Raw genomic sequence first — 22,069 nt, forward strand, 5'->3', positions numbered from 1 at the left:
GTTTCTCTATTGATAGAAACTTTATATTTAAGAGACCCTATTTGTCATAAATGATTACCAGGAGTCGGGTTGTATCTGCTGTCTCCTCTAACTGTCCACTGAGGAATTCTAAGCTTTTCTTTTAAGAGTCTTCCAATCCACACAATTCTAGGCAAAAAAAAAGTGAAAAGAAAGCACTTAGATGTTCTTGTTCCCAGTAACTTGGAACTTAAGGCATAAAACCTTATCATTATTCTAAAAAATAAGAAAAATAAGGGTTCAGCCCAAAAATTGTGGCAAATTCTCTTTTAAAGCAAAACAAGCATGTATTGAGATACAAAACGTTTATTTAGAAGGAGAAGAAAAGAACAAGGGCAAGCAACAATTACGCAGGCTAATTGTTACCTGCCTAAATATTTTGGGGGGTTTCAGACCATTTGCAAAATATTCTGTGCAGAGGATACCTGAGGGAATGTGTTGGCCTCTTCTGATTAGATGAGGATCCCCAATTGAAAGTTCATTTTACATTTTTATGAAAATCTTAAGATGAGTGGAAGATAACCTCAGTGGAGATAAAATACAGTATATTGTATCTTAACTGAACAGCCTGTTTCTGTTATGTAGGAAGTAGGTTAGCAGGAAATTCATAACTAATCCCAGTTTCTTAACATAGAAATGTCAATTACAAAAAGGGCTAGCTAATTCTCAAATATAGAAATGGTTGCGCAGAAGAAGTTCTAGGCTTGGGGTCAATGTACTAATGGGTTTTGGTTATTTTGGGTAGTCCTCGGTAATATACAGGTCGTATTTGACTTAAGTTTGTTTAGTGACTGTTTGAAGTTACAAACAGGCATTGAAAAAAGTGACTTATGGCTGTTTTTCACACAACTATTGCAGCATCCCCATAGTCAACATGATTAAAATTAGGTCCTTGACATCTGACTCATTTATGATGGTTGTGGTAGCCTGGAGTCTTGTGATCACTTTTTGCAACCTTCTAACAAGCAAAGTCAATGGGAAAGCCAGATTCACTTAACGGTGTTACCAAATTAACAATTGCATTGATTAACTTAACAATTGTGCTAAGAAAGGTCATAAAATGGGATGACATTTTTTTTAACTCTCTCACTTAGCAAGAGAAATTTGGGGGTCAATTGTGGTTGTAAGTCAAGAACTACCTACAATGATGCCAGATGATGTCCACAGGATTCCACAAATAAAACTTGGATTTTGTTTTGATTCCTAATTCCTATTAAATAACAGCTTTTGATAATCTTGTTAAGGTCATTTTTAGGAACTACCATTAAGCTTCATCAGGATATAAATATCCTGCAAAAAAAGAGAAGCCAACATTGAAATTTGTTGTATTTCAATATGAATTCAGTGTGGGATTATTGTTATCTAGTACTGTTATTATTAAAATATTGAGATAACAACAGTGGTGGGTTCCAGATCCCGTTGCAACTGGTATGGTTGCAGTGGGGCACAGCATCCTCCACATGAACGAGTGCAGTGTGTGCATGCGTCTTACCTTCCAGCGATGCCTCTGCAAACCTCCGCGGCACTTCAGCTGCTCAGCGGAGCGTTGCACAGGCGCTGTATGCGCCATGCGTGTGTGCAGAAGCACCGAAGGCTTTAAAGACAGGTAAGGATCACGGGCAGGCGGGTGGGCCCTCCGGAGTACCGGAACGGTACCCTGTGCTCTGGGCAGGCTCCGGTACACCCGTACTGGGATATACCGCCTGTAACCCACCACTGGATAAGAACCAAAAAACTTCCCATACTTAACCCTAACCCTGACTTGAGAAATAGGCTAACGTATTTATCAACTACAAGAAAAAAAATGCTTTTCTTGGTTTCTGTCATTGCTTTGCATGAAGGTCTCTCAAAATGATAAGGGCACACATTATTTTACCATCAGATTGACCCAGAGTTAGAAGACAACAGTGGCCTGAAGTGATTTTTTTTATCTGTACCTAAACTGGGAATAAACAAACATCACGCAGTTGAATGGTATAAGATTTTTTTTTAAAAAATCCCTCCTCCTGGCCCTTCTTCAAGCAGTAAATAATTTAGGGTTGGCATTTGCTGTACTTTATTTTCTTTTGAATAATTGTTTCCAACGGCAATGTGAAATAATTATTAAATAGTGCTATTAAGAATACTAATACCATTCCCAATTGTGCTATGAAAGTTCTTTGTCCAGGGCTATTTTTAACATTAGCATTATATTTGGCATTATATTTGGCAGCTACCAGCATTCCAGCTTCCTCATAACGCTACAAATGGCTGTTCAAAGTTCTTGTACATTTTAGAGCTTGGTTTAATAGCTGCTTGGTGGCTTCATATGGTTGCCTTTTCAATTTCCCTTAGTCTCCTAGCATTAATAGGCAATGCTGCAATGCTGCTCTTCCAACTGGCAGTCCTTCCCTCACCCAAAGTTATGCTATGTGAACTCAAAGCTTAGCCATGTTAACAGTTGGGTATATAATGCCCTCCCTCCTTTTATGTGAGGCATATAAAGCAGTGAAATTTTGGATGCCTTCTTATGATATACACCTCTCCCAAATCTGTGATAAATACACACTATATTCCTTCTTCCTCCTATTTTCCCCACAACAATCCTGTGAGTTGAGTTGGGTTGTGAGATTGACTGGCCCAAAGTCACTCAGCTAGCTAAAGTGGAATTAGAACTCAGAATCTCTTGGTTTCTAACGGAGATCAGCGGAGGTCGCCTAGGAACTGTATGCTGCGTGTGTGTGTGCAAATAGCCCGGTTGTCTTAAAAGCAGGTAAGGAATGTGGGCAGGTGGGTGGGTCCACCAAAACACTATTCCGGTATGGTGGCCGCTGCTTCCAGCTCCAACTGGTACGCCTGTATCGGGGCATACCGGCCGTAACCCACCACTGCTGGGCAGTTCCTTAATGCATATCATTAGACAGACAAAATGATCTAAAAAGCTCAACAAATTAGTCACTAATCATTGGCCATATCACCCCTCAACATCTTTTATAAGCGCAATAATAAATATCCAATATTAATAATTTATACATGCATTTCTGTTGATATTTACCCATAAACATAAGAAATCTGACAGCGTAGGCAAGTCTCCAGGCTGAAACCAGATGATATGCATAATTGCACTTAACAATCCCCCTGATGGGTTATTGTTGTTTATTAAATGAAAAGCAGCCTTGGGAAGCTATAATCAGAAATGAGTCAGTAGCAAAGGGAAAAGGTTCTTAATTCTCTTTACCTCCAGCCACTCAAAATGATCTTTCCCAAGCTGTTTTGTTTCTAAGCAGAAAAGTGACAGTATTTTTTCCACTTGGGAAGAAAAACAGTTGGTGAAAGGCACTTTCAAAGGCAAAAATAAATAAATAAATAAACAGCCGGTAGGGAAAAACTCCAGCACTACCTGAGCTCTGTTCCTTTTCCTACTGCAGTCTCTGAAAACTGCTGCTTTTTAATAAAATAAAACATCAGCAAAATGGTACCAATAACCCTCTAGATAACCAAAACACAAATGTTGATTTTCAACATTTTCAATATCAAAATTAATGGAAACAGTATGTAGAATCCTGTCTTGTTTATTGATTTCAGCACTGTCGCAACCATTATTTCATTTTTAGTAGGACTATTTTGTATCGGATAGAGAAGCTCAGTAATCTGTGTGATTTCTCTAGTCATCATAACTTCATAAAAAAAAGGTTGCTGTTCAAACACATCTGTACCATTTAGTTTCAAAATATACCAATAGTCCTTCACTTACAACCATTCATTTAGTGACTATTTCAAGTTACGGTGGCACTGAAAAAAGTGATTTATGGCCAGTCCATACACTTATAACCATCATAACATCCCCATGGTCACATGCTCAAAATTTGGAAAAGTATTTACTACCATTAAGTGGGTATGTGATCTCCATTTGTGACTGTCCCACTGGCTTGCGACAAACAGTGTACGGTAGGGAGCTGGATTTGCTTAACAATTGCAAGAGTCATTTAACAACTGCAGCGATTTGCATAAAAACCAAGGCAAAATAGGTTGTAAAATCAGACATGCATCACTGAACAAGTGACTTGCTTAGTGACAGAAATTCTGGTTGCAATGGTGGTTGTAAATCAAGGATCACCTGTACAAGTCAGACCTAACTCTCATAAAATGATAATTAGAATATGATGAACGGTTTATTTAACCACATATACTTGCGAAAGGCAGTGCCTAAAATATAGGACCACTACCTCAGAATGGTAACCAGAAATGTTCCTGATTCCAGTATGTTTATGTTTGTTTCTTTATTGGATTTATATGCCACCCTTCTCCCAAAGGACTCAGGGTGGCATACAACATTAAAAAAAAAAACATATTACAAAAGTCAAAGAGGAAATTAAATAAAGTATCCAAAAACAAACCCAATTAATATTAACAATAAAATTTTAAAAATTAGATTAAAATTAACAATTAAATTAATCATTTATTTTATTCTGTTCAGGCCAGGCCGGCTTGCTGGAAAAGCCAACTTTTTAGGGTTCGTCGGAAGGACCGGAGGTCGGGGATTATACGAAGCTCCAGGGGCAGCTCATTCCAGAGGTAAGGCGCTCCCACAGAGAAGGCTCTCCCCCTGGGGGTTGCTAGCCGACACTGTCTGGCTGACGGCACCCTGAGGAGGCCAATTCTGTGGGATCGCACTGAACGGTGGGAGGCTACTGATGGCAGTAGGTGGTCTCGCAGGTACCCTGGGCCTAAGCCATGGAGCGCTTTTAGTACCTTGAATTGCACCTGGAAAACAACTGGAAACCAGTGCAGGCCACCTAAAAGGGGTGTAACATGGGAGCACCTAGGTAACCCCATGATAACCTGCGCAGCTGCATTCTGGACCAGCTGAACGCTCCGGGTGCTCTTCAAGGGCAGCCCCATGTAGAGAGCATTGCAGTAATCCAGGCAAGAAAGGACAAGGGCATGAGTGACTGTGCACAGAGCATCCCGATCCAGGAAGGGGTGCAACTGATGTACCAGGCGAACCTTGTAAAAGGTCCACCTGGTCATGGCCGTCAGGTGTTCTTCTAATCTAAACTAAGCCACGTATCCAGGAGGACTCCCAGATTGCGGGCCCTCTCTGAGGGGGCTAAAATTTCTCTCCACATGACGGAAACCACAGCCACTCAGTCTTGAAGGAATTGAGCTTGAGCCTGTTCCTCCCCATCCAGATCTGCACAGCCTCCAGGCATCGGGACATCACGTCAAGGGCATCATTTGGGTGGTTTGGGATAGAAATGAAAAGTTGGGTATCATCAGCATATTGATGATACCGTACCCCAAAACCGCAGATGATCTCGCCCTGCGGTTTCATATATATGTTGAACAGGAGGGGTGAGAGAACCGACCCCTGGGGCACCCCACAAGTGACGCGCCTCAGGGTCGATCTCTGTCCTCCAGTCAACACGAACTGAGACCGATCCGACAGGTAGGAGGAGAACCACATAAAACAGTGCCCCCACCCAACCCCCTGAGTCGTCGCAGAAGGATACCATAGTCGATGGTATCAAAAGCCACCAAGAGGTCTAATACAACCAGGACAGAGGAGCAGCCCCTGTCCCGGGCCCGCCAAAGATCATCAACTAATGCAACCAATGCCATCTCCATGCTGTACCCGGGCCTGAAACCCAACTGAAACAGATCCAAATAGGCAGCTTCATCCAAGCACTGGAGAAGCTGACGTGGTACCACACTCTCGACAACCTTCGCTACAAAGCGAAGGTTGGAGACCGGATGATAGTTGGCTAAAGAAGCTGGTTCCAGGGAAGACTTCTTAAGGAGGGGCCGCACCACCGCCTCCTTCAAGGCGGTGGGAAAGAACCCCTCTCTCAATGAAGCATTGGTAATCGCCTGGAGCCAGTCTCGTGTCACCTTCCGGGAAGCTGAAACTAACCAAGAGGGACACGGGTCCAGCACACAAGTGGCAGCACTGAGTCTCCCCATAATCCTGTCCATGCCCTGAGGGGTCTCCACAAGATTCATCCCCCCCATTGACTCGCCTGAATCTACCCAGTCAGAGTCCAAGCCTGTCTGTATCTGACCGATTTTATCCTGCAGATACTGAACAAATTCTTCAGGCCTACCCTGCAAGGGGCCTTTCCCAGTTCCTTGGTTAAGTAAGGAGTGGGTCACCCTAAACAGGGCAGCTGGGCAATTATCTGTGGATGCAATAAGAGGAGAAAAATGTTGCCATTTTGCCGCTTTTATCACCACTAAGTAGGATTTAATATGAATTCTTACTAGTGTTTGATCAGATTCAGATCGGCTGGCCCTCCAACTACTCTCTAGGTGACTTTTCTGGCATTTCATCTCCCAGAGCTCCTCGGTAAACCAGGGAGCTACCCAGGATCGACACCGGGTCAGAGGCCGCAAAGACACAACGTGATCCAAGGCCCCAGTGGCCATCCTATCCCAGGCTTCCACTAGGGCTTCAGTCGAGCTGTGAGCAAGGGATTCAAGAAAAGTCCCAAGCTCCATCAGGAACCTTTCAGGGTCAATCAGGCGCCTGGGGCAGAACCATCTAGTCAGTTCCACCTCTCTGCGGCGAGGGGTAGCAGAATGGAAGTCAAGCCTGATGAGGAAATGATCAGACCATGACAAGGGTTGAATAGAAATATCCCCTAAATCTAGATCATTCATCCACTGCCCAGAGACAAAAATCAGGTTGAGCATGTGTCCCCTGTTATGGGTGGGGTCTTGAATTAACTGAGTTAGGTCCATTGCCGTCATGGAAGCCATGAACTCCCGAGCTGACTCGGATGTCTCGCCAATGGAAGGCAGATTGAAATCCTCCAGGATCATAAGCCTGGGGAAATCAACCGTCAATCTGTCTAACATCCAGCAGCTCCAGCAAGGCCAATGAAACGTAGCAGGAAGACAGGTACGTAACAAAAAGACCCACCTGAACTCCAAGGCCCCATTTCACAAAAAGGGACTCACACCCACCTATCTGAGGCACAGTGAATCCTGAGGTCCGAAACTTTCCCTAATAACCACTGCCACCACACACACCCCGCCCCTGCCCTGGGCTCTCGGCTGGTGAAACGCTTGGAAGGCGCCTGAAAGGTGGGCATAATTCACTAAGGGAAACACCCCCCTCATGGCCCAACCAGGTCTCTGTAATGCACGCCAGGTCTGCTCTACCTTCTTGTATGAGGTTGTAAATGAGGGGAGACTTATGTAACACGGACCTGGCGTTAAGCGACACCAGAAAGGGGGAGTTCCCGAAGGGAGTAAAGTTCTGTTGCAGTATAACATAGAGAGTGTGGCATCAACCAAATGGGATGACATCATAGGGAGATGGAACGAGGAGATGACATGTCCACTGGGGGGGGGGACAGCCGACAGTGTTCAAGGGGGTAGCGGGAAGCTTATGTCCATCATAGCAATGGCTGGTGTTAAGCACAATATGTAGGAGTAATGGCCAGATGTCAAAATCACAGCAGATGATAAATTGCGAGGTGGTGAAGCGGCCAGTGATGGCAGTGGTGAAGACAGCGGAAGCAGCAGCAGCTACTCCAACAACTTCAACAACTCCAACAGCTAAGCTCCGTCAACGCCAGCCGCACTCATATCAGTCGCCAGGGCCGCACTCCGTTGACCCAGTCCATAGTGTCACAAGAGGAGGGGCCAAATGGCCAAATGACACAGTACGGTGGCCCAGGCAACGGCAGTGATACCAGAGGGGGCCACAATGAAGGACCCTCCCCACTCCAACCACACCCATGCCGAAGTCATCTTCCGCTGATCCAGTGTATCACATCCATAAGCAAGGTGGAGGAGGGGAGCAACTGGCGGGGGGAGCGGAAGCTGCAGAGACCCCAGGCCGGGTGTCCCACCGCTGCTGACGATGACCACACCGCCGGCTGCAGAGACCCAAGGCTGGGCATTCCGCTGCCGCCGCCCACACCCACACTGGCAGCCACCGACGCTCTCCATTCTCCTTTCACTGCCAACTGCCCCGTTTCACTCACGATGTTCCAGCTACAAGGCAGGAAATCACAGCTCAAGGGTATCCCCGAGGTCCCAGGAAGTTCTCATAGCTGGACCTGGAACCGACAGTGGGATAGGGTACCCCCTGCAAGCCCCGAGAAGGACAATCATCTCCCTGAAGTGCATGCACACTTCTGTTTATCACTAATGCTGTCTCCCAGTAGAATAAAGACTCACCTGTAGAAGAATGCATTTTTCCATTCTTTTGTAAGGTCAGTTTCTACTAGAACAGTGATGGCTAACCTTTTTGCCATTGCGTGCCAAAAGTGGGGGGAGTGCAGGGGGGGTCGTGTGCAGGCATGCCCACACTCATAATTCTATGTTCATGACACCCATGTGAATGCGCACACACCCCATACATGCAGGCGTGACCCCTGCACTCCCCCCACTTTTGGCATGCAAAGTACCCATTTTTCACCCTCTCCAGGCTCCAGAGGCTTTCTAGGAGCCTGGGGAGGGTGAAAACAGCCTGCCCCACCCCTTAGAGGCTCTCCAGAGGCTTCAGGAGGCTTCTCTAAAGCCGCCAGAGGGTGAAAAATGGTCCAACATGCAAACCAGGAGCCCGTTCCCAAACTTCTGTTTTGCGCATTGGGTTGTTTTTCACCCCCTGGAAGCTTTCGCCCTCCTGAAGCCTCCAGACAGAGAGAAACTGCCCAACAGGCAAACAGGAAGTTCAGAGATGGACTTCCGGGTTGTCCATAGGGGCGTTTTTGGCCCTCCGGAAACTTCAGGAGGCTTCCCTGAAGCTTCAGGAGGGAGAAAAACGGGCCAACGTGCAAACCGGAAGTCTGTTCCCGAACTTTTACTTTGCGTTGTTTTTTGCCCTCCGGAGGCTCCAAGGAAGCCTCTGGAGGGCGAAAAACAGCTGAAAATGAAGGCCAAACTCAGCTGGCCAGCACACACATACATGTTGGAGCTGACAGGGTAATTCCTCGCATGCTCTTAACAAATGGCTTTGTGTGCCATCTGTGGCATGCATGCCATAGGTTCGCCATCACAGCGCTAGAAGGTATATTATAGTTATGAATCTGAGCGCCATGCCAAATCTGGAAGGAAAATTTCTGAGTCAGTATAGAAGTTTGACTTGCAGGTTCAGGATTATAGTCTACCAAAGCAGAGGAATAATGGGGAAATGTAAAATTGTTCAGAATTCAAGGAATCAAAGAGGAATCTAGGAATCGAAAAGTGCAAATTCAAGGTTGTGATAATGCTTCTAAAATCAAGAGACTAAAATTGATGGAGGCCATAGTCCAGGGATTCTGTCCAGTCTTAGTTGTGACAATAAAGCCCAAAATACTTTGAAGCAGTCTTTCTTCTATATTTTGGGGGTTTTCATCTGTAGATACGTATGCTTTTTTACAATATGGTGGGATTTCAGTCTTTTCACCTGAAACTCTTGAGTTCTGCAATAGGAACTGATTAAATCTTAAGATCCCTAAAGTTTTCTACTGCTTATGTTCTAAAGTTTCTCCTACATGAATTAAGATTTGTCAGGAAGCATTGACACTTTCAAAGAGATTTGGCAAAGCATAAGAGGAGGTAACATACAAACAAATGGGGGTGACCTTCATTTTCTATTTGTGCCCTCTGAGAAAGATATAACAGATAAAAAAAATGAAGAAATCTGAATCTGTCATGCCTCCTGTTGATTATACTACAATCAAAAGTTGCTATGGGACCACATTTGTGATCTATAACCAAGACTTACTATTGTATTCCAGGTCAGGATTCCAGCTTGCCAACTCCACTCTTTTCCAAATACTAAAATTACTTTATTGTATTTCCTCTCAATAGACATTTGATGTTCCAGATTCAGTTCTCATTGGGCACTTTTGAGTGTTTTTTTAAATCATTTTATATTTAATGCTCCTGTTGTGATTTCTCAAATACTTCATGCTGTGCATAATAGTATATTATAATTAGATTTGGCATTTGTGAAGTGAGTTAGTTGATTATTGGCCTATATGATTCTTATAGGAGTTAAGATTCTGTGTCAATACAATTTGATTGATCTTTCATATTCATGTAACTTGTTTTTAATAATCTGAACATCTTGTTCAATTCCTTCACAACATTAGCATTTGTAATGCTAATTTTTGGTAGTTACAAGCTTTTATGAAATAAGCATGAGGCAATCAGGCTGGAATGGAATTGCTATGAGAAAATCAAGAGTGAATATAGATAATAACTTGCATTAACAACACATTTGGGCACGTTCATTATGGTGCTAAAATTCAGAAACCACAAATTTGACTTAAAATTGAAAGTCTTACCATTAACATAATGGGTCAGGGATTGAAAATCCATGAAATGTATTAGATCATACATGTCTGTACACAAGTTTCAGGTCAAATCTTTGGTTTTAAAAAAATTGTCTCATGCAGAGGCTTATAGTTTCCTTCCTTTTATTTAACCAAGAAATACATTTTGACATTGCATTACTTAAAAAATAAGGAGTATAAGGCCTGCTGGAGTCTGTTTAATTTGCATATAATATGTATCCGAGACTCCATTTGGTTTGGGGAATTCTTAGAATCATCAATTCTGCTGCCAGTGATTCTCTGAAAGTGAATGAGTTATTTGACGGGTCTCCCTCTGTCTTTTTCACCTTTTGCCCTTTTATATGTGTTCTGCCATCCAAAGATGCAGGCAATCATCAAGAAAATTTGACCTCTGAGCAAATAAAGCCTCCAATCCAGATCATACTTCATCTGTTGGTGCATTAAGTCTAAAATGACCCCCACAACCCTAAAACTTTTTCCTCCCAAATTTAAGTGTTTGTTATCTAAATCCTTTGCCAGGCCATTGTCACAAAGTCCTTGTGCAACATGACTTGGGAGAATATCAAAAGGGTTGAAGTCACAAGTGTTCTAGCCAAAAGGGAATGACTAGCTTTGACTTGAATGACAGAGGTTTTTGAGTCACACAAGTCTCTCAGGATTAGTATAGATATGCTGCTGATGTGAAGGGTCTTCTATTAATGATCCTGAACTGAAAAGGATTCCCTGATAAGTATTGTTTAACTTTAAGAAAAAATGCTAACTTTTATCTTTGCCTTGAGGCTTGCATTACTTAGGGACACAGGTAGAGTCAGATGTAGTTCTATTGTCCAACTGCTTTGCTATGCCAAGGAGACATTCAAATATATTGGGAATAACAATGAGAGCAACACAGAAGATATTTACAAAATTATACTCCTTACTTTTGCTAGCCCTAAGCACTGGATGCTCCCACTCATCCCCAAACTATGTTAACAGCTATCTAGCAATGATTTTGGTTATGCCTTATATTTCTATGTTAGCTTTACGAACTTCTACATCTTCCTTGTAGAAAGTATGTTTTGAAGGTCTGCTGATTAAAATGTTATTCTCTGGCTGAAGTTGAAAGATTTGACAGACAAGGCTGGCAGGCAAATTGACCTGAAGTGTTGTCTGTACTTCACTCCTTCTCAGCATAAGGGAAAATACCAGGTTTTGCATCTTGGAGCGGAAGGAGGAGGACGCGACAAGAAGGTAGTAAACAGCAACCTTTATTCTAGCAGAGTAAACTATGATTAACCTGGCGTGGTTCGCGCCAAACACTTATACCCCCGGGTTTGAGCAATGAGCCAATGGGGCGTCGAGTGTCTCGGCCAATCAGGGAAGACATTGAACCGGCTCCGCCCGCAAGCCAGTATTCAACACCCCTCCCCCCCTAGTCAAGTACCCTCACGAAGGGCAAACATAGTCCTGTAGATAGGTGGGACGGTGCCGCTCTCGTCCCGACCTTCGTAGCTCCCCGACAGCTGTCGTCGGGGGGGGAATCGCCAACAGAGGCGAGTCTGTGGCGGAACGGTGATCCTGTGATGCGGCCCCGAGAGATGGCGCTCCAATTGTCTGAGATGGTATCTCCGCAACAGCCGGAGTATCCGACGATGGACCCGTACAATCTGGTTGGAATATATGGTCAGAGTCTCGATAAAGGCTTTGAGGGAAAGAATGGCCAAATGAGGCACGTCTGTCCGAAAAGTTCGTATCGGCTTGTCCCCCGTTCCCCGAGGAAAGGCAGTCCGTTGGGGATAAGGTCATCAAGGGTAGCTCGCGCTGAGGGCGAATGTCTGGGGGGCCCGGGCCGTCTATTTCCGCAGGGAGGCGGCGCCTTAACTGGTCCAGGTGGCGCCTCCATTGCGTTCCGTCGGCCAGACCGGCCCTGAAGGAACAGGGGCCAGTCAAAGCTGTGATTGTTGCGGGAACCCACCGTGGATCCCCTGAAAAGGAACGAGCCCAAACGGGATCCCCTAACTTAAACGTATGGGACGGAAGGGCCCCCAAGTTGCTCGGTAAATCCCCTGCATAAAGTGGATGGAGCCTATCTAGGGGGGTTCGCAATCTCCTACCCATCAAGAGCTCCGCAGGACTTTTATTAGTTGTTGGACAGGGTGTAGAGTGCTGGCTCAAGAGATAGGCCGCCACTCTCTCCTGCCAGTCACCCTGGTCCATGCGGCCCAAAGCTTCTTTAGCTGAGCGAACTGCGCGCTCCGCCCTACCGTTACTAGCTGGATGATACGGGGCTGTGGCCGCGTGTCTAATCCCTTGCTCTGCCAAAAATTCTTGGAACGTCGTGGAAGTAAACTGGGGCCCGTTGTCTGAAACTATCACATCTGGTAGCCCGTGTGTGGCGAACATCTTACGAAGAGCCCTCACGGTACTCTCTGCCGTAGTGGAGGTCATGATTACCAACTCCACCCACTTAGAGTAAGCATCAACCACTATCATAAAATTTCGGCCGTGAAAGGGGCCGGCAAAATCAATGTGTAAACGGGACCATGGGCCTCTAGGAATTTCCCACTCACGAGGGGCGGCTGTGGGGGGATTCGGCCTAGAATTTTGGCATATTCTACATCGACCTACATAATCTGCGATTTCCGAGTCTAACAAGGGCCACCACACATAACTACGGGCTAAAGCTTTCATTCGCGCTATACCTGGGTGATTTTTATGGAGCGCGGGCAGGATTCGTGCCCGTAGAACTTTAGGGATCACTACCCTATCCCCCCAAACAAGGCAACCCCCGTGAAGGGCAAGTTCGGCTTGTCGTGCCTTAAACGGTCGAAATTCTTCCGCTACCTTTTTTTCGGGCCACCCCCTCAACACCCATGAAGCTACTTGGGACAAAATGGGGTCAGCCTTTGTGCAAGCTGCAACATCCGCGGCTGAAACGGGGAGATCGGATTCAGCAATAGACAAAATGGAGAGAGAAGGCACGAGGGCTGTGTCCGTCTGTGGCAAAGGGCAACGACTCAGGGCGTCTGCGTGCCCTAGCTGCTTACCCGGACGGTATACCAGCGCATATGAATACGCCGCTAAAAACTCAGTCCAACGTGTCATGCGGGGAGACAAAATGGGGGGGGTTGGCTTATCGCCCGCCAATAGGCCTAAAAGCGGCTTGTGATCCGTAACAAGGGTGAAATTCCTACCGTAAAGGTAGTCATGAAAACGCTTAATACCGGACACTGCAGCTAGAGCTTCTTTGTCAATTTGGCTATAATTTCGCTCCGTTGACGAGAGCGTCCGGGAGTAGAAAGCTATAGGAGCCTCTGAGCCGTTCGGGAGGACATGGCTCAGGACCGCCCCTATGCCATAGGGAGAGGCGTCACACGTTAAAACTAGGGGCATCCTGTCGCTATATTGAATTAGGACTGCTGACGAGGTTAAAATGTCCTTTATAGCCGCGAACGCCTGCGCTTCACGGCTACCCCATTTCCAGGCCGCTGACCGGTCAAGCAATCGATGTAACGGTTCAGCTAACGACGCCTTGTGGGGAATAAAAGGGGCATAAAAGTTTAAAAGCCCCAGGAACGCCTGCAATTCCGCCCTCGAGGTGGGTGCAGGAGCGTTTTTTATGGCCGCAACTTTCGAGGGAGTGGGGTGGATGCCCTGTGCATCAATAAGGAATCCCAAAAACTCTACTTGGGGAACAGCAATTTCGCACTTGCTGCGCTTTAACTTCAATCCAGCCTCCCTAAAACGTGTAAGAACCTCCCGCAGTGTTTTTAGGAGTTCCAGGTGGCTAGGGGCTGCAACCAGGACGTCGTCAAAATAAGGAACGACGCCTGGGATCCCATGGAGCAACCGCTCCATGAGGCTCTGAAATATCCCTGGGGCAACCGAAACGCCGAATTGGAGGCGGCGGCAACGGAAAGCCCCGCGATGGGTAACAATGGTCTGGGCTGTAGCCGCATCATCGTCTACGGGGAGCTGCTGATAGGCCTGTGCCATATCCAGCTTGGCGAAAATGCGGCCTTGCCCCAAAGAGTGAAGTAGATGTTGCACTACAGGAACAGGATATGGATTTGCCTGCAGGGCCAAGTTGATGGTCGACTTATAGTCGGCACATATCCTCACCGATCCGTCGGGTTTGACCGGGAGGACTATAGGGGTTTCCCAAAGGGCATGATCTACGGGCTCTATTACCCCCTGCTCTATAAGCTTATCCAATTCAGCATCTACCTTTGCTCTCAATGCAAAAGGAACCCTACGTGCCTTCAGCCTAATAGGCGCGACCTGGGGATTGAGGCAAAGGGAAATGGGGGTGCCCTTATAACAACCTAATTTCCCATCGAACACATCTGCGAACTCATCCAAAACGCTATCTACGGCACGGGGAACTACCCTATGCACCCCTTCTATAGTGAGGCCCAAAACGGGGAACCAATCTAACCCCAGAAGAGCGGGCAGGTTATCCTTAACAATTAAAACTGGAAGTTTCCCTTTAAAATCTCCGTATTCCACCCGGATGTGGAATATTCCTGCCGTGGGAATCCCATTTCCCTGGTAATCTAAGAGGGAGACCCCGGCAGGGCGCAATTTACTCTGAGGAACCCTAGGGCAAAGGCGGGAAAACAAAGCCCAAGATAAAAGGGAACGGGAAGACCCGGAGTCCACCTCCATTCGGCAAGGCTGACCTTCAAGACGAACGACGGTGCTAATTTTGCGACCGCCGTCAGGGACGTGGGAAGCCTGATAGACTACGCGCTTAGCACTAGGGAGCTGGTGGGTTGAATAGCAGTCCTCAGCTCGCCTCGCTGGACGTGGTTGTTGGCGGCGTTGCAACGTCTGACGCTGGTTGCTGGGCTGCATGAACGATGGGGCTGGCAAGAGAGCCCGGCAAACCTTGGCGAGGTGTCCTTCTCCTCGGCAACGGCGGCAGACAGCGGAACGAAACGGGCAAGATACGCGGCTGTGGCGTCCACCGCATCCACGGCAAGGCATGTTTGAAGCTGGCTGAACGGACGTCGATGGTTGCTGGTGTGGCCTCTGCTTCGGCTGCGTCCTCATCTGTCCGACGGTTTCCTCCTCCTCGTCTTCCGTGGGGGAGAGGTCGTCAACGAGGTTCGTCTGATTGGAAGGCCCCGCAGCGGTTTGCGTGAAAGGTTTCAGCTGAAGGCGTTCCATGTCGGCCGTGGATTGTTCAGAAAGTTCTGCTGCTCGCGCAGTCTCCACAGCTTGCGCCAAAGTAATCTTGTGGTTCCGGAACATACGGCTGCGCAATTGTACGTCGCGGACCCCGCATACAAACTGCTCCACAAGATTCTCCTCTAGGTCTGCAAAATCGCATTGGGCGGCCACTGTGCGCAATGCCTCGAGAAACTGACTAATAGATTCGCTGGGCTTCTGCACTCGGCGGCGAAAAGTAAACCGACGAGCAATCAAAGAAGGTGAGGGGGCGTAATGGTCCCTCAACCTGGACATTAGCTCGTCCCACCCAAGTTTGTAAGCTGGCCTCGGAGCGGCCAGGGCTCTCGCAGAAGCAAACATAGAGGGCTCGCAGCAAGACAGGAAAAAGCTGCACTTCTCCTCGTCAGTCTGTGCCCTGTTCTTGGACGCGATTAAATAGCATTCAAAACGCTCCATGAAGCCGTCCCAGGATTCTCCCGCAGACCCAAACGGCGCGAAAGTTGGAAGCGCTGTTGCCATTCTGATGCAAAAAGCCAGGGAAAGGAAAGAAGAAACAGAGAAGATTTTTGTTCGCTGCCGGCGTTCCTAACCTGAAAGGTATGATTCAAACGTGGAGGCAAGCTGGTTTGTTCTTCTCTGTGGTCACGGGAATCTCATCCCATCCTCGTCGCCAGTTTTGCATCTTGGAGCGGAAGGAGGAGGACGCGACAAGAAGGTAGTAAACAGCAACCTTTATTCTAGCAGAGTAAACTATGATTAACCTGGCGTGGTTCGCGCCAAACACTTATACCCCCGGGTTTGAGCAATGAGCCAATGGGGCGTCGAGTGTCTCGGCCAATCAGGGAAGACATTGAACCGGCTCCGCCCGCAAGCCAGTATTCAACACCAGGTTTGCAGATAAAAGTGTTATTAATCATTACGATTATCTTCTCTTCCAATAAAAGAGAATATATGCAGCTCAGGATTGAAGTGTGGAGTCATTGGTGCTGATCAAGGCTATTTGCTTATTTTTCCTTATCCGACTAGGTAACTTCATCTGGGTAAGTGTGACTACAATTTGGGTTGCAAAGTGTGGCATTTACAACTCATCTACAACAGACAGGACAGGCAGAAGATTACAGCACATCCATGAATACCAACTAGCAGTCAGAAGACATGATGAAAACTTCTTAACCTCACAACAGATGAACAGAGTTAACCAGTGTTAACGGGGAAACTGAACATCCTAGACCAAGCTAAATCCAGAAACACTAATTCCTGGAAGCCTGGCATTCAGACAAATCAGCCCTCAACAGACACAGGAGGATAAACCACATTTACAAACCATTCAAAAGAGGCAATAAAAAATCTAAGCAGGGTGGGGGGAGGAGAACAGAATACATCCTCTCCAACAATCAAATAATCAGGGATTAACTTTTATTATTTATTCAATTTGTATAGCCACCCATCACAAATCGTTAACTCTGGATGGCAAGCAATCCTAAAACCAGTTAAAACAGTATAATGCAGAAAAGAAATTAAAGGCAACTAGCAGCCAAGAGATCCATTGGTGTTAATAATTAATACCAGACAAGCAGAAAATCAAGACTACCAAGGAGAAAACCACTCCCACTAATACTGGCTGGGCATGCTACTACAGGTAGTCCTCAACTTATAACACTTCCTTTAATGACCATTCAAAGTTACAACAGCACTGGAAAAAGTGAGTTATGACCTTTTTCACACTCAATTGTGGTTGCAAGTCAAGGACTACCTGTATATATAAACAGGCAGCAAAATCCACACTCACTAGCAATGATGATGTTACCTACCGTTATAATGAAAAACAAGCACATAGCCAAGCTCAGCAGCAAGGACTCCACAGTTCAGCCCTCAGCTGCATATAGTCTCTTTGGAAGAAAACTGTAATGAATTCTAAAACTTCCTGCCCCCTCATTTTATTTGCAAACCTGGCATGTTTCCTCATGCCAGCGGGCCAGTACAGAGAACATTCAGGGACCTAACTCCACACTCACTAGCACTGATGATGTTACCTTATTAGGTGACGTCTATGGAGATTCTGTTATCCAGGTCAGGATTGCCCCCAAGGTGTCTTTTTCAAGTGGCAATTGGACTTTCTGGTTTTTCTTTGAAGACCGTTGCCTGTCATCCCAAAAGCTGCTCCAGCTCCGATAGGATGGTGCCTTCCATTCCCCACCATCGTGTCAGAACTGAAGGAAGCCTCTTGGATGAGAAGCGAAACGTCTTTAAAAAAAAGCCAGAAAGCGTCTTGAAAAAGGCACCTCGGGGACTTATCAGAAAAGTCTGCAAGCAAAAACCCTCCAGCTCAAGAGAGCATCAAGGACTCCACGACGATCTTCCCTGTTAACCTTGCCCCTGTCCCAGGAGCCACAGGTAAACAACTGCTACAAAACCAACACTGAGGTGAAATCAGTTTGTTCCCCACCCTTCCTTCTTCCCCGACAAGCTTGCACCGGCAGGCACGGTTAAATTCCAGCACCTTCTTCACCCGACCCCTCCTTTAATTCTCTCTCCCCTCCCCCTCTTTCCAAAAGGGCCGACACGTTCCAAAGATTCCCCTCTGGATCCAAACAGCTGAACCGAGAAAGAGTGGGGGGGGGGGAACCCCAGAAGCGTTCACACGCATGCACGCGTCTGCCTTGAGGGGAGGGGGGGGGAAGCCGCGCTCGCGCACTCCGGCCAGGTTCTCTCTCTCCCTCTCTCTCCACATTTTTGAGCAGCGGTAAGCTCCGCCCTCCACCAAAGCTGCAGCTTGAGTGACAGCGCGCAGTAGCGAATCCGCCTTTCCGTTTCCTCTTCCGGACGAGAGCCCGAGACTCGGTTCGTCCAATCAGGAGCTCCCCTCTTCTCTAGTACGGAGCGTCGGAATGGGAGAAAGCGGCCGAGAACGAGCCGAGAGGCGGGGCGGGAGTTTAGGAAGAGGAGGGAATGGCTGTCATCAATGAAGTCATATTCATAATCTAGTTCCCCTGGCTAGCTGGGTCTGTACTCTGAGTGACTCATAGAGAGGGAGAGATCTAGCCCGCCACTCTCCCCCAGCAAGGTAAAAAAATCGCTTGCAACTCCTCCCTCCCTTTCCTAATCATTATCCGTCGTTTTGATTTGCCTGCCATGTAGTTGTTGGTATTGTGGGGGGAGGGTTAAGGAAGGGAGAGGAAGAGAATTTAGCCTGTGCATCCTCCGTTCTCCCCCCCCCCCAAAATAATATCCAAACAGACTCCCCCCCTTTCATTTCCTCCGGTCACAAACAAGTCTCGATTTCCTCTGCGTCTCCTTTGCAGATCGAAAAAGCGAACGGAAGAAAGTTTTCCCGATCCTTCTTAATAATCCTAATAATCCTCATTTGAAAAAGCGGCTGGGCGAAGATTTCCTGGGAGAGGGGAGGGGGGAGAAAGAGAGGATACTAGGCGCTGACTTTGTGAGTCAGCTGAACCTGGGGAGAAAGTCGGGCGAGGGAGGAGGGCTGGCGTGCCCGTTGCAAGCCCGGGCTCTGGCGGCGGCAGGAGAAGCCAGAAGCCTCCGGCGAGGAATCAGCTGCTCACGGGGAGGGGAGGAAGAGAGAGAGAGAGGAAGAGACGAAGAGAAAGTGCCAGAAACGGATTGCGAGCAGGTATATGCAGGTCCGGCGCGATGGAGCCGGTAGGTTGCCTCCTCTTGAACCCGTCTTTTGGATGCGCTGAGCTGCTTTTGGGGAGGGGGAAAGTCCGTCTTTACTTCCTCTAGAAACTGCACTAAGGCTCTGCTGGGGAAAATCGAGGCGTGTGGCCGGCTGTGAGTGCTGGAAGTTCGCACCGCGTCCTGCCCCGGGCAAAGGAAAAGGCGGAGGTGCTTTTGCCCGGGTCGCCTCGCTGCAGAAGATCCCGGCCGCCTTCTTCGCCCTCCGCTGCAGAGTTTCCCCACTGCGGTCGAGAGGCAGGAGAAGGGCTGGTGGGAAAGGCGATTGGTTCGCGAAAAAGGGAAGCGGTAGAAGCGTCAAAGCCGGGCAGGCCCAGCTCCGGACCGTCTCGCTTGCCTTAACTGGCCGCCGAGAGTGCCCACGCGAGACCGGAGAGCCTCTGGAAAAGGCGAGGGTGGTGGTTTGTTGGAACCAGAGATCGGTGCGCTTTTCTCTTCATAGTTCGGGCCTCTTCAAAATATCCGAGATTTATTAGCGTCTTTAAAACTCCACAGCCCCCTTTGCTTCCTTCTGCACCGTAGCCGCCGTCGCGGTGCGTACCCCCGCCCCCCCCCCGCGCGAAAGTGTCTGGCATTTGCCTGTGTTTGCCTCGTCCTTTCGCTCTCGCCCGAAAGCGGGCTCTCTCTCCCGTTGTGAGACGCGGGCTTTTCCCTTATTTCCTCCGAGGGCTGGGGGAAAAACCACCGAGCATTTTATTGATTTCGAAAGTTACTGAGTGCCAGCCACAACCTCGGGCGGGGGGGAGGGAAGCAGCGTTGTCCCACACCCCGTGATTGGCGCGGGGGGAAAGTCTTTTAACCCTCGGGCATGAATTGGGTTAAGATTCGGCCGAGAAAGGGGGGAAAAAGTTGTGGGTTCTAGGCGGAGGGGGGTGGGTGATGAAGTGCCTAGAAGAGGAGGAAGAGGAAGAGGATTCCGCCCGACTGGTGCCGCTCGCTACTGGTGGCTGAGCAGGCCAGCCAGGCTGGAGAAGTAGGAGGGTAGCTGGAGCCAGCCTCTCTTGCTGCTGGGAGAGAGGAAGAGGCGAGGTTTCGCGCTGGTTGGGGTGGATTGTTTTTTTTTTTCCTGTCTGTGCTCAGCAATGCAGAGAATCAGGAAGTCACCGCAGCCAAGTAGGACTCATACAGACATGTTTGATCGTGGTGACACGATGACGGGGGAAAGATAGGCCCCGATCTGCCATGAAAGCTCGCGATCGGCGCATCTGGCATCTCACCCACGGCGGGCGTGCCTAGATCTTCTCCGGGTGTCACACCAGAAAGGTAAAGGTCTCTGCAGCCGTTGCTGTGGGAACCGGGTGTGGGAGGAAGGGAAAGAGAGAGAGAGAAAGACGGCGTGGGGGAGGCTCTTTTCAATATGGACTCGGGGTCGCCCACCGGGGAGGGTCGCAAACTTTCGAATCGGCTTGGCTAGATGGGCGCACCGCCACTCGTGACTCTCCTCTCGGGTGGGTTGGCAAATGGAAACTTGAGGCCTATCGAGTCTGATCAAACTCCAGCAAGAGAGTTCCTTCTCTTTACCTTCGCGCAAAGCCGCGTTTTGTAGCTGCGGCCGGGTTTTGTATTTCAACGTGTGTGTGCGGGAGGGGGGGGGGAGATCGGGGGCGACAGGCTTCTCCGTTCAGATGTAAACCCGAAGTTACAGAACACATGGCGCCTTTTGCCTGCGCTCTTCCTCCTCCCAGTTCGAAGCGGGCCAGCCAGAAGGCCCGAATCCTGCATTTATTCCGGCCGCGATTCAGAGCGTCGGTTGCAAAACTGTTTCAGCTCCGTGAGATTATCTCCAATTTGCAACAGACAAGAGGAACTGATTAACTCTGCTGGGTAGTTGTTGTTTTTTTAAAGCCAAACTGATTTCCGTACTTGCATTTTAATGTGATTGGGACGATTGTGTTTTTTTTTTAAAGGGGGGGACACCCCGCAACTATTTGAAAGTTGGGAAATGTTGCAGATTTGAAATGTGCCCCATTTGCATCACTAACTGCAGCCGCCGAAGTTTGTGAGCCATTTTTCCCCTGGGGTGAGAGTGTGTGTGTGTGCGTTGTGTAGAGGCACGGGGGCTTTGCAGTTAACATGGCATTTGACATTTGCAGTCTTGTTCTCTGGCCTTTTTTCTTTTGTGTACTGTGTGCTTTAGTTCCTTCCCTTCAGTCCCCTTTAGTTCCAGCCACTAACTCCTGAGGTCTGCAAATGAATGGAGAGCCAGTCTTCCATTCCTTTAGTACTATAACAGCTACATGTTTGGAGGTGGGGCAGCCTTTGCTTTAGGAGTCCACCTATTGTCATGCTAATTTAGGCACACTTTCTTTTGTGAATCTAATTGCCCTATTATTCCCATTTGCCTATCCCCCCCCTTTCCCCCTTCCTCTAGAATCCCTTTGTTACTGCAGAGAGAGAAAAAATAATGTAACAGAAGGACTGAATTGGATACAGATTTTTATGTCCATCTGCAATTCATCAAACTCTGAAACCTAATAATATTAATAACAACGATCAGTTAGGGCCATTTTAAAGCAAATTTGTAGTTAAGTGTATCAGTAGGCAAAGAAAGGTAAGCTTAATAGAGTTGAAGATAATGCTTCCTTAAAAATAAGAATGTTTTCTGACTTTTGATTGAGCTTCAGGACTGGTTATTTTATTGGCTTCATAGAAAGCTTGCACCACAACAGCATTTTCAAAATGACCTCAGATCTTTTCTTCTGTTAACTTCTGAAATGGTTGCTGAGCATTCCCTGTTAGTCAGTGCTTTGACCAACACTTGATGCTGGCAACTGAAAAGAAAAGAAATATTGCAGCTAACATTTTTACATGGTAAGGGCTGGAAATATACAATATTTTCTTTCCAAAAATGGAATGGAAATTAATACTCCCTGGACACAAAACAGACTCCTTTGGTTGATGTTGAACTTTAGATAACACAACAAATA

The 22,069-nt window shown here is 47.5% G+C and overlaps 1 protein-coding gene across 3 annotated transcripts in view; it reads left to right on the forward strand.

Annotated features, from left to right (window-relative positions):
* Nucleotides 1–18,395: 18,395 nt before the first annotated feature.
* Nucleotides 18,396–22,069, forward strand: part of SMARCA2 (SWI/SNF related BAF chromatin remodeling complex subunit ATPase 2) — a 113,292-nt gene continuing 109,618 nt past the window's right edge. Inside the window, exon 1 of one of the 3 annotated variants that reach the window (XM_087716022.1) lies at nt 18,396–18,510. The gene's annotated coding sequence lies outside the window, so the exon portion shown is untranslated. Of the gene's footprint in view, nt 18,511–18,914; nt 19,107–20,216; nt 20,406–22,069 lie in introns of those variants that run through there. The other 2 variants (XM_087716021.1, XM_087716020.1) reach the window with 2 other exon arrangements.

The sequence above is a fragment of the Thamnophis sirtalis genome, unplaced genomic scaffold (assembly GCF_051295495.1).
Source record: "Thamnophis sirtalis isolate CommonGarterSnake01/CBP01778 unplaced genomic scaffold, rThaSir2_p1.2 scaffold_5, whole genome shotgun sequence".
Classification (NCBI taxonomy): Eukaryota; Metazoa; Chordata; class Lepidosauria; order Squamata; family Natricidae; genus Thamnophis; species Thamnophis sirtalis.